This window comes from Castor canadensis, chromosome 13 (assembly GCF_047511655.1).
Source record: "Castor canadensis chromosome 13, mCasCan1.hap1v2, whole genome shotgun sequence".
In the NCBI taxonomy this organism is placed as follows: Eukaryota; Metazoa; Chordata; class Mammalia; order Rodentia; family Castoridae; genus Castor; species Castor canadensis.
The window spans coordinates 69,326,069-69,339,960 of NC_133398.1; positions in this window are offsets into that span (position 1 = coordinate 69,326,069).

Below are 13,892 nucleotides of genomic sequence, written 5' to 3' on the forward strand. Positions count from 1 at the left end.
GTTGTACTTCTTATATAGTAGCTATCTTGGTTTATTTTCTGTTGCTATAACAAAATACCTGATGCTATACAATGTATAAACAAAAGAGGTTTATTTACCTCACAGATTTGGAGATCTAAGAACATGGCACTGACATCTGGCTCTGGTGAGAACTTTCTAACTACATTACAACATGGCAGACACCATTATGGTGGGAGTGTGTATGAAAGGTAAATCTCATGGTGGGACAGGAAGAAAAAGTGATTCAAGAGCCAAGGTGACCCTTTATTTTATTTTTAACAATCCTCTCTCACACTAACTAACCAGGGTTCTGTGAGACCTACATCCTATTCCAATGGCACCCCCAATGACCTAACACACTTTCTTCTACTCCCTGTCTCTTAAACCTTCCACACCTCTACAACACCACTGAGCATTCATTACAATAAGCTTTGGGGAACACACTCAAAACATATCCAAACCATAATGGTAACCACTGGCAAATTTTATGCATATAAGATTGATAAAGATCAATTGATAAGGATTTACTACTGATAAGGATCACACTGGTGGCTATATGGAGAACCAAAAAAGTAAATGTGGAACCACGGAGGTCCATTAAATCTTTAGTAATAGTGCAGGATATTAGTGGTGAGTAGTGAGAAGGCATTGAAGTATGAAACTACTTTGAAGATACAGTTCACAAAGTTTGATAATAGACTGGAGATGGAGGCGTGAGAGAAAGAATGGAATTAAGAATGAGTCCAAAGCTTTTGGCCTAAGAAACTAGGAGGACAGAATTGACCCACTGAGATGAGGGAAGTCAGTGGCAGACTCTGGCTTTTGTAATTTCTTGTATTTGTTTAGATACCTAGGGCTGATGATCATAAACAGGGTTCCAGATACCCGAACAGCCATTATATATGTATTTTCATACTCTTCACAATTTAGGCATTGATTCCTTCAGCCATTAAAATATAATTGACATCTACAACGAGCTAGACCTGAACAGGAGTTAATGCCCTGCCCCAAATCTTTGAATTGCTGGCTGAAGTTTATGCACAGGAGTTATTAATAAATCAAGCAGTTAATTAATCAACTCAATGTATAGGATTTTAAGAAAGACTAAATTTGCCCTGAAGGGCTAATTATTTTTCTACAAGCAACTGTTCAGTACCAGAATGCAGTTTTTTAGGTTTCCTAGTCTTTGCCCACACAAATTAAGAATGGCACATCAACCTTCTTTGTCTAGTCTCCTGGTTTTTGACACTCTGACCAACCCTTACTACCAGTTAAACATTTTTCTCTTTTTATTATAAAAATGCCAGCCTGCAGATTAATGAAAACTTGTCCTTTTGTGTAATTTATCCTTTGAGGCTGAAGAGAAACCTTCAGGGGAGATATAAAAGCAATCAGGCATCCATTTAGAAAAAAAAAGCTGTGATTATTTTTGTGTGTGTGCTTTTATATCATTTCACTTTTCAATATGTCTATTTCACATAATTTATTACTTGACACTTTTTATTTTCAATCATTTTGGTTGCTTATAAATAAACATGCATTAATGTCAGGAGAATTAGCATTCCATTGTAAACTTTATACAAGCCAAAACACTGGCTTCAATGAAGTTGCCATCTTATTTGGGATATGCATATAGATTGGGTGGTGCTTGTCTAGAGAATTAAACATGGGCACATTTTTTATCTTTGCTAAATAGAAGGACTTCTTAAATGGAGATGGTGATTTCAGGGTAACACTATGCAGGTGAGGATTCTGCATTTTAACGTGGTTCTGTTTAGAGTTAATCTGAAAGTAATTGCAATAGTGGCTCAAATGATGACTCTTTGCCCCTCCCCAGAAAGAATCCTCATCCATACATTGAGTCCATGTGTTTACATATATTCAAATATGATAGTTTACTGTTTCTTAATATTACATTTTAGTACTTCATCAGGATGTTTAAAAATGAAATATAGCATTTCTTCCCCAGTCACCAAGGCACATCAAGTTTAAGTTTCATTATGTAAATGTTGCAGTAAACCACCTTTGTTTCCTACCTTTGATATGAAGCCTATTGAATCAATCCTGGATTAAGGGTAAGAAAAAATCGTATAATTTTTGTAGTAATTTCTTGGAAAGTATAATATATACCATTTACCATTTAAATACAAACTGCAGAAATGATAGAAGGAACCTATAAGTGAAATACATTTAAAAGCAAAATAAATCTATGTAAGTTATTAGTACAGTTTTCTCTTCTCTTTCGTTTAGGCTATATAATTATGTTACCATGTTAACAACACTTGGTACTAAGTGGAGAGACAACATTTAGATATTCAATTCATTGTGTAAATTTTAGCTGTACCACAGTTAAACTCAATATCATTTTTATACAAAACCAAAACCTGTCTGCCTAAGGCCACAAGATAAATGGTGCTTATAGAATTGATCCTTTTTTTCATAAATGCATTTGTGATGGCTGCCCTCACTACCCAGAGGTCACTGTGAATGTTAGCTTTCTCGTGTGAAAGCTCTATCTTCTAAGGAGATACCAGTTCTTCTTAAGACTCACAATGCTACCAGGACACACCTTTTAGTGAGGTACTGAGGAGTGCAGTGACAAGGTATCACCTGCATTGCTGGAAGGATGTACAGTGGTTTTCCTCTGCAGGCCAGGAATGGTGGTTAGAAATGTAGCCACTGGAAAGGTTCTTTGATTTCATTGAGAAATGATGGCATCCAGGAATGGGAGATGAATAGCTGCAGGGCTTACGTATCTGACAAAGTCAAAGTCATCATTGGAACAGGTTTTAGGTCTAGAACCAAATCAAATATGGTCTGAGTTGGCCCACAGAGATATTTGACAGTGGCTATGATGTTTCTATGATGGAAGTACATGAACAGCCTCAAAAAGATGTACTTAGTCCATATAAGTAGGATGAAAAACATCTCCTCTTCCTGGTGAGTGAAGCTCTGACTTGGGTACCTAAGTAGAAAGTCCTGTTTCCTCATTCAATTCCCAAACCTCAGGCACTAAAGATACAGAACTCCTTAAATAGATAAGCATGGGGTTCTTGGAGAAACACCCTACAAGATTGCCACAATTGTGACATATATATCTCCCTCAGTGTTTCTCCACAGTAACTATTCATCAAAGTGAACGTATACTGGATGAATAGAAATACTCAGACATTTTTAGAGGTTACAGAAGACTGCTTCTAAACTAATGCAAGTAACCTTTGTGATCTACTTATGAAGGTCATTTGACAAAGTTCAAGCAAGAACAGTGGATCTGCAACCCCCCTCTGCAGCTTTTCCCCCAGTTATTAGAGGCACAACAGAAAGGGGAAGATATATTCGCCACAATACACACATTGAATGCTCTGGTAACTCCCTCAGCCATGCGGCGAGGGCTGCATTATTGTAGGAAGGGCAAAGTAGAACCACCTGGAAAATGTTTTCTATCAAAATAATACAGAATATAAATGCTTTCCAGAGGGGAATGCAGAAATTAGTTCCACCATCAAAGATGTGCAGAGAGATCATTTCTAACATATTCTTTTATGTCTCCTTATTCTACATACGTGGGAGATGGATTCCTCTTGAGGAATGAAAGTATGTTATCACAAACTTAATCAGATGGTGACTCCAATTACATTACTGTCCAAGTAGGGTTTCTTTATTGGAGCATATCGAACATAAGCTTTGCAAACTATTATGCAGATATTGATATGTCATCTTCTTTCTTCTCTATGCTGTTCTACAGGATCACAGAAGCAGTTTGCTTTCACTTAGAAAAGGCAGCATTGTACCATTTCTGACTTTCTGAAGGGGTGTGTTGACTTTCTGGCCCTCCTACAGAAACTAGTTTCTTTCTACTCAGAATGTAATGGATCTGCGGATGAGCAGAATTACTCTTACCTGGGAGACTGTTAGAAATGCAAACCCTGAGGTCCCATTCTAGGCCCTACTAAGTCAAAATCTGCCTTTTAACAAGATCCCTAGGTGATTAGTATACTTGTTAAAAGTTTGAAAAGAACTGATCTGATCTAAACCAACTTTGATTACATCACCTATCTCACAAAGCCTCACATTGGTTCACTAAATAGATAATTAGGTTGATTGGACCTGGAAATTATAAGTGCTCAACATGTATTTGCAAAATATATGCATCTTGGAGGTGGAGAAGTAAACCCTTCCAAAAGTCAAGGCCTGCTATCTCAATGAGATTTCTAGGAATCCAGTGATCTGAACCATGTTGAAATAAACATTTTTTTGAGAGTACTGAAGTTTGAACTCAGGGCTTCATATTTGCTAGGAAGGCACTCTACCACTTAAGCCAGCCCTCCCACCCCCTTTTGCTCTAAGTATTATAGACATAGGGTCTTGCTTTTTGTTTAGGCCAATCTGGACCTCAACCCTCCTGTTTTATGCTTTCTGCTATAACTGGATGACAGGAATGCACTCAGCTATTGGTTGAGATGTAGATCTTGCAAACATTTTATCCCGAGCTGGTCTTGAACCATGATTCTTTAGATCTCAGCCTCCAAAGAAGCTAGATTACAGGTGTGAGCCACCTGTCCAGCTGAGCTAGAGCGTTTAAAGAGGAAAGCAAGGTAATCACAGCAACTCTGGAGATGGAGGCAGGAAGATCATGAGTTTGAGGTTATCCCAGGCAAAGTCGGCAAGATCCTATCTCAAAAACAAAATATAAACAAAAAGGCCAGGGCTCAGACCAAGTAGTAGAGTACTTGCCCGGCATGTGCAAGGTCAAGGTTTCAATAATCCCCAGTACTGTGTCTCATATTACTAAGATAGAATCACCATGTTTGGTAAAGACCTTTGCAATTTTGGAAGGCCAGTAAGTCATCACACGAAGATACTATTCTTCCCAGTGAGTATTTTCCCAGACCATCAGTTTTGCCTATTGTGACTGGAGTGCAGAGCAGGAAAGTTTTGCAGCAGGTCCAGGCTGCAGGGTAAGCTGATTTCCCATTTTAGCCACATGATCTAGCAGATCAAGTTCAATATAATTATCTGTAATGTATAGGGTTTGTAAGAGACTCACAGAGTTTGACTCTAGGCTTGGACAGAAAGGCATGCTATCCTTCTAGAAAAACATTCTCATTTTGACAGCACAGTTCCTTGCTTGTTGCTTGGCCCTAGTTGAGACTGTTAACTGATTGTAGATTACCAAGTGATCTTGCCACCTGAGTTACATCTCACGAATTAGGTGTTGCACACTCCACCAAAACATAAACTGGGGCATGTGTGAATTTCATCATCAAATAGATGAACTATGTGTGAGACTGGCCTTCAGTAGGTCTCAAAGGCACAAGTAAGTTCATGTACAGGCAGCTGACTCTCACAGTACCTACTGTAGAGGTAAGTCACTTCCCCCTCAATCCACAGGAAGAATTCCATGTCACTCATTGTAACAAGTAAAGAATTGAGGTTGGTTTTAAGGATGACAAAATGCTATCACAACTTCAGATTTGTCCTAGCCAGCTTTGTGAGGAATCTCCTAAATGATCCTGAAAGACAGTGGGGAAAGGAAGTGCTCCAAACAGAACTTTGGGTGGTACACATAATTGCTATCTTTGTCTGGAAGGATAAACATGAAGAGATATAAATTCATGTCAATTTATGGGTAATTTCTAATGGTTTGACCAGCTGGTAAAAGGGAGTAGATTTGAGGAGCAATTACAAGGAATATTGAGAAAGAAGTATATAGATGGAACTAGTCCCAAAAGGGCATGAAAACATTTACATGCAAAGTCTCACAAAAAGGTTTCCTTAAAAAGGAATGTGTTGCTGAGTATGATGGTGCATACCTATTATCTCTGCACTTGGGAGGTGGAAACAGGATGATCACAAGTTTAAGATGAGCCTGGGCAACACAGACCCTGTCTCAAAAAGCAAATGCTGGAGATGTTGCTTAAGTGGTAAAATACACAAGGCCCTGAGGGGAAAAATAAAAGGAGTCTCTAGATAATCAATTAGACAAGATTAGCTGTTCAGTGACTCTCAGCTAGCCTCTTTCTCTAGCAATGGGTTTATGATCACAGTGGCCTTGGCAGGAAGCATAGGGGTAAAAGTCAATGTGTGGGTTTAAAAACATGGATAACAGCCACTGCTGAGTGCACAGCATGCCACCAGTAGAGACAGCATGAATGCCCAACATGGGTGACTGGCCAACCCTTTGGTTATAAGTAATCACCTTGGACCTTCTTACCAGAAGAAGTCTGCATTATTTTCTTACTAAAATAGACACTCCTACCTTATTTGTTTACTGTCCCAGCAATTATTCTAACAGTAACTTCATCTGTGAAATTACTGAATGTCACTTGTGCCACCAAGGCATTACATCAACATTTCTGCTAGCAAAGAAACTCTACTTTTTTAATCAAAAGAATAGCTATACAACCACAATATTCACTGGTCTTTTCTTTTCTTTGGTAACACTGAGGTTTGAACTCAGGGCCTCGCATTTGTTAAGCAAGTGCTCTACCTCTACAACCACTACCCCAACCCATTTTCACTGGTCTTATCTTCATAACCCTAAATTAACTGGTCTAATTGAATAGTGGCACAGCATACAGAAGACCCAGTATGGTGCTGGGCAATTATAGTTCTGGGAAAATGTAATACAATGCCATTTATTTTATGAGCCAACAATTGATAATGGTAGTTATTCCTATAGTGACTATATACAATTCTGGGTGCAAAGAGGTAAAAACAGATTTTTCCTCTATTATTCTCAAATAACATACATCCAAACCTTTTGCTTCCTGGTCTTACAACTTTGGAGTCTCTCACTTAAAAATATTAATTCTCAAGGGAAAAGTGTTTCCATTGGGGGAACAAGAATGATTGAAATTAACTGGAAATTGAAGCACCTACCTGGGCACTTTGTACTTGTTATCCCTCTAACCATAATGCCATAATGCCTAAAGCTTCAATGTATGCCACTGGGTAGAGGAATTATTCTATGTTGATTATTGAGGAGAAATAGTTGCTGATACATTACATTATATAGTGGACAGAAAGAAATTTGCCTGAAACGGAGAGATTCTCTTGTAAGACTGTTAGAACTTACATGTGTAGAATAAAAGTTACTGGAAGACTACAGTAATGCAATGATGGAGGGGCCACTAATGGCTCTAGATATGAAGGTCCATGCTATGGTCTGAATGTTTGTGTTCAAATTTCATGTTGAAACTTCATTCCCAATGCAATTGTAGTAAGAGGTGGGGCCTTTAAGAGGCAATTAGGTCATAAGGACTGCAACACCGTAAATGGATTACTCCCCTTATAAAGAGGTCAAGGGAATCTGTTTACCTCTTTTGTCTTTTCCCCATGTGAGGACACAGCAACAAAGTGTCATCTTAGAAACAAAGACTGACACCTCACCAGGCTTGGAATTCCAAACTTCTAGAACTATGAGATAAAATTTTCTATTATTTTTAACTACCTAGTCCAAGGTATTTTGTTATAGCAGCTTAGCAGACTGAGATATTTTGGGGGAGAAAATTATGATCCTAGTTGAGAGAAATAGAACATGGGGCAGTGCATGGGGGGACAAAATAACCAACATGGCTGCATGACCAATTTCAGAGGATTGTCATAGTTGTGCACATTTTGTTCCTACCATTACTTTGTAAGTTTTCATCTATTAATCATTAATTTATTCCTCTTTGTTTATGTTATACAATATCAAAAGAGAACTCACTGAGGAAAGGAGAATTACTCAGAGACAATCCAGAGAAATTTATGAAGTTTTATTTTTCATTTGGGGTGTCAGGGTAAGTACATTTTTGTCTATACAGGGTATAGTTGTATTTTAGACATCAGCATGATGTTGTTATTTGAAAATTTAAATATAGGTAAAGAAGTGCATATGGTCACTAAGTAGATAAAGGGTTAACTGTGTTAAAAGCTCTCTTGTTAACTAGTTATCACCCTCAATCCCTTCTTTATTTTCCTTTACATTGCAGAGAAAAATATTAGTCTGTATTACTCTCTGTATTTCATGATATGATTCTAGGATAATCATATGAGATGGCTGCAATTGTGAAAGCTTTGGAAGAGGAAGAGAAGAAGTCATTACTTCACCAGCTCTAAGTAGACAACTGAGGTGACCTGTAACAGCTTCCCTTGGTTTCTGAAGATTCCTAAAATCTGACATTTGTGGAATTTCCCATGGGTTTCTGTGGATCTTCTGAGAATCACCCTTAAAGTGCTCTAGGCATCTGAAATCACCAGAACTGGCTTCTAGAATTCTATGTGTCACACATGGTAGCTGTAAGGTACTTGAAATCATTGACAGCAGTTTCCCTGTAATTCTTACATTTCCTGATTTCCCCCAAAAGATCGTCCTGATTTGTACACCCTAGCCATTTTCTATCATGATGCACACATCTAACTCCCTGTTATAAATCTCTTTCTATTTGAACTCTACAAAGCAATGTAGTCACTTATCAGCATATATTAACTATTTAGAAACCAAAAAGAGCCCTAATCAACCTAAGTAGGTATAATAAACATTACATCAAGTACATTTCGTTCATAAGATTTCTCAGGTTCTTACTTAGAACCTATCTACTTTTTTATAGTTAATTCTAAAACTCTTGAGTATTTGCATTTCTAATGAAGATACAAAAATCAGAAAACTGGAAAGAATGAAGGCACTTTCTAATATAGAGATTCTGATAGCACTAATCAGTGACAATTGCTAACAGGGTCTTTTTCCTGACTTCTTTATATAATTATAAATATAAGAATGCTAAAAGTCTAGAAATCTGTGATCACGTAACATAGAAGACAGAATTTCATGTATCAAAATCCCCTAAACATTTGTCATCTCATACCCTCGTATAAAGAATCAGCAATCATAACGATAGTCTGCAAAGTGAGAAAAAAATACCATATTTAGACCCCTGTATTTAAGAAATTACAGAGATGTATAATTCATTTAAGAACAATTTATTTTATTTTATTATTCATTTGTGCATACAAGGCTTGGGTCATTTCTCTCCCTGCCCCCACCCCCTCCCTTACCACCCACTCCGCCCCTCCCTCTCCCCCCACCCCCTCAATACCCAACAGAAACTATTTTGCCCTTATTTCTAATTTTGTTGTAGAGAAAGTATAAGCCATAATAGGAAGGAACAGGGTTTTTGCTGGTTGAGATAAGGATAGCTATTCAGGGAGTTGACTCACATTAATTTCCTGTGCGTGTGTGTTACCTTCTAGGTTAATTCTTTTTGATCTCACCTTTTCTCTAGTTCCTGGTCCCCTTATCCTATTGGCCTCAGTTGCTTTTAAGGTATCTGCTTTAGTTTCTCTGAGTTGAGGGAAACAAATGCTAGCTAATTTTTTAGGTGTCTTACCTATCCTCACCCCTCGCTTTTATCATGTGCTCAAAGTCCAATCCCATTGTTGTGTTTGCCCTTGATCTAATGTCCACATATGAGGGAGAACATAGGATTTTAAGAACAATTATTTTTCTATCAAAACCTCAAACATTCTGAGGTAGAATCTTCAGAGAGAGTGTAGAAATATGCATTTGTTGCCTACCCCTTACTGATGTATTGCCACAGTAAGGGTTGAGAACTACTGATTCAGATAACCCTTTACCTCCAGAAAAGGATTCAAGGAAGTAAGAATGGAACTCTAATTTCTGTTCTCACTTCCAGTTGTCAACTCTCATCTAAACTCAGCTGTAGTTACCACCTTGTCACTTTTCATACTTGGACCCAGTGACTCTCAGATCTTGGAACCATCTCCCAGAGAAAGTAAACAATGGACAATCAGGAATTCTCTAGTGATTATGTATGCCTCAACTCTCCACTTTCTACATTCTTGTCTCTTTATTTCTTGGCAAACACACCTACTTGGTATCTCTAAGATCCTTTCAACGGTTCCCTACCCAATACTATACTTCCTGTCTGATTCTCCAGCCCACTACACAACCATCTAAGTCACTGGTTTCTGATTTCTCTGCTGCATTGTATTTATCTTTAAATCATCAAGTGAACAGGGTTTGTCACATACTATGTTCTCTATAAATGTTTTCTGAACAGAATTTTGGAATCTGAGTCACAGTTACCTGCACATTGCTAATTCTAATTTCAACTCTCTGCCTCCCAGACTCATGACATATGGTAATACAAATTACCAGCTGTAGCCCAAAGTCAAACATATAGGCCGTTTGATTATCAAGTTGGAGAACCAAAAGTACAGGAACTAGCTGATGAATACCTAGCCCGAAGAGAATATTGAATGGGAAATTAGGTGTTTTCCTGTAAGTCAAATTGATAATGAAGGAGCTTGGAAAAGAAGAAAAATGGTGAAGGAGCAGAGCTGAAACAAAAGGCACCAGAATTTATGGTATAGTTTCCTGAATCAAAATTGAATAGACAAGATTTAAGCTATTTTGAAGTTTTTAAAGCTGTAATAGTCTCCAAGATTTTCCCCAATCATGTCCACCTGTATTAGTTATCTTTGTGTCTCTGTGACCAAATACCTGACAGAAACAATTTATAAGGAAGGAACAACTTAATTAACTCATAGTTTCAGAAATTTTAGTACATCTTGGCAGGGAGGGTGTGACAGAGCAGAGCAGTTCACATGATGGTGGCCAGGAATCAGGGGAAAGGGGACTGCAGAAAAGGGCCAAGGCAAGACATAGCCTAAAGGACATGCTCAGTGACCCACTTCCTCCAAAGGCCCTGTCTTCTACTTTTCACCACCTCTCCAAAATGTCATCATATTATGAACCTATTAAAGGATTAATCCATTGACTAGAGTCCTCATGATCTAATGGTGTCGGGAAATGCCCTCATAGACACACCCAGAAGTGTGCTTTACTAATCTTGTAGGTGCCTCTTAATCCAATCAAGTGACATTTGAAACTAACCATTGCACCATCTGACAGTGTTCACACCTTTGCATAGTCCACTTCCCACGCTGTTCTAGGGCAGCCAACAGCAGTAGGGAGAAATGATAATATATGATCTGAAACTGAGTCATAAAAGACGTGTGGCTTTGGTTTTACTTTTTTTTTGGGGGGGTGGTGGCACTCATTCTGAAGAAGCCAGTTGCCATGTTGTAAGGACATTCAAGGGGCCAATGAAGAAGCCAATCTGGCTCAGAATGGAGGTCTCCAGTTGAGAATCAGCAAGGAATGAAGGACTGGCCAATGTCTACATTACTGAACTCTAGGAGAGCTATCAGATGACTGTTGTCCCAACAAGTAGGTTAACTACAACCTGGGAGAGACCCCGATTCAGAACCGTCCAGTTAAGCTGCCTCTGGATTCCCTACCTTCAGAAACCATGTGAGGTAGGTGTTTATTATATTAAACTACTAAATTTGGGAGAAATTAGTTTCACAGAAATAGATAATTTATATAAACCTAAAATGAAGAATGAAAATTGAGACCTGTAGATCATTTCTAGCAGGCTGAAAGGCTTTTGTATTGTCGGGGAGAAAGAAACAGTGTTTTTAAATGTTCAATTGTTAACACTTATATTTGAGAATTTTTTTAAAAGTCTCAGCTTCTAACTTTCTTTGAAAAAAAATAAAAGATCAATAATATAATCCCTTACTCACAGTTTAGTCCTGTACCCTGGATTCATTTAAATCCAGGAAGCATTCAATTTTGCTATCCTTGGTCCAAGCTCTGACCTAATAGGAAATTATTCACTCATCTGAATAATTTCCTTCTTTTAGCAGGAATGGGCTTTTTGTATTTTGGAAATTTGTTTATTTGTTTTCTGGTTTATATTTAAGATTTTACTAGATGAAAGAGTTCTGCTGCCAAATTTTCTGCTTGTGAGCAACATCAAAGAAACTAAAATGTAAAGCTTTTCCATCATACATAATTGCAAACAGGATTCTTTATGATACTATTGTATCTCAAAAATACTGTTAAATTCCATTTTTCCCTAATGGAGATGGGTAAGACTATGTAGAACAGTGTGAAAAGGGGTTTTGGTCCAAGGTGAGATGGGGTGGTACCTGTTGGCCAGGTGATTCACAGTGGAAAGATGTGCACCAGGCCTTCAGTGGGATAGGGAGGGAAGTGGATAATTGGAATGGGAAGACCAAATAGCAATGCCAAGTCAAGAAAGTCAGGGGTGGGATTAAAAATAACAAATAGCTGAGGAGATAAAGGATTGAGAGGAGGTCAACAAGAGGCAGGAGTCTCAGATGATTACTACAAAAAGCTTTGGCATTTCCTCAGTTCTCTTTTCTTAATCCATGAGACATGATAATGATTTGGCAATGGGTTTTTAGGAACTCTGCCAAGAAAAGGGCTGCTTTGAAAACCTATCATAAAGACTGTCCACATGATATGGCTGGTTTCTGGTAATCCAGCCCTCATTGGTATAGAAAATCCCATTACTTCCAGTTCCTTTGTCACCTCTTTAGAAATGCTGTTATACTTCAGTGTAGCACACTGAAGGTAGTAGTAATGGGGTAGTTTTGAGCTGACTTCCTTAGGGAAAATACTGAGGTTAGTGATTCAATGGTTTCTTTGGACACTCACCTGATAGATTTAGCTAAAAGATGATACTTTAAAATTTGTTCACATCTAGTTGAAAGGAATTATATTCACATGCAGATCATATATTTGGCTCATTTCATAAACACACGTTTTATGCCATGCATTTGAGAAATGGAAAGTCAAGCCAAGTCTTATAAAGCCCACATCATTTTACACATTTGGGAAGGTTAATAGTACAGATTCTAGGCAACTGATCTGGGTGCCTTTTAAAATTTGGAGACTGTACAGCTGATTATAGATTTAGAGGGAGTTGGAGAGCCTCACCATTTTTTTTCCCTTTTCTTTAGTTACCAGAGAAGAATACAGGAAAGAATTGCTAAGGAGGGGAGACTGGTTTTACTAAGTTTCCACAATCCCTTTCCACCACCATCTTCCTTCAGGCAAAAGTTAGCCTGTATTTCTAAGTGTCTGGATATAAACATGCCTGTATTAAAACATTCTCCTTGTTTATAATTTTATGATTTATCTATATATCTTTATTTTTGGCTACCATGGCTTTTTACAGCTTTCTAATTTATATAGCCATTTGTTTAGGCTGTCAAAACATTTTTAATTTTAATTACTGTGTATCATGCCTGAGGGTATAAAACTGTCAGATAAATCTGAGACTGCATAAATGTGTGGGGAACTGCATGTGTTATCACTCAACAATTGCTAGTGGGCAGTTAGCAAGTGCCTTTGCAGGAGGGTGATTGGCTAGCTCCCTTTTCTCTTTGTGGCTGCATAGGATGATGTTGTCAGACCAAGTGCCGGACACCTCATTACACACCACATGTCCAGGATCGTGGCACAATAAAAGGGCAAGAGTGTGTGATGGAAAGTCACAGGCTGGTGAGCTCTGTGGATGGCTGATGTGAAAGCATTTACTGTTCACACTTGTCAGAGGGAGAACCAGATCTTTAACTTGTAACTTGATTTGTAAGAAGAAAAATAATTAGGGCAGAGGAATCAAATTCTTAATGAAACAGTATATTTGGAAAAGTGTAATCATGGATCTTGCATTTTTCATAAAGTCTTAGTAACATAGATATGTGTTACTAAGGTGTACTGCCTTACTTCTATCTATCTATCCATCCATCCATCCATCTATCCATCACCCATCCATCAATCAACTAATCTTGAAGTTTTATATTTTGGATCAGAAGACTTGAGCTTGAGCTTAAAGCTTGGTGATGTCATTTATCAGCTGTTGCAACCTTTGATAAATTCTTTGATTGAAGATTTATATTCTAGTCATTTGAAAGGCTTTTAGAGGTAATCTAGCACCTTCTTGAATATAAAGTCTAGATCTAAAATGAGACATAGGTCTAGAATATGTCTGTATTTATTTTATGGTAAT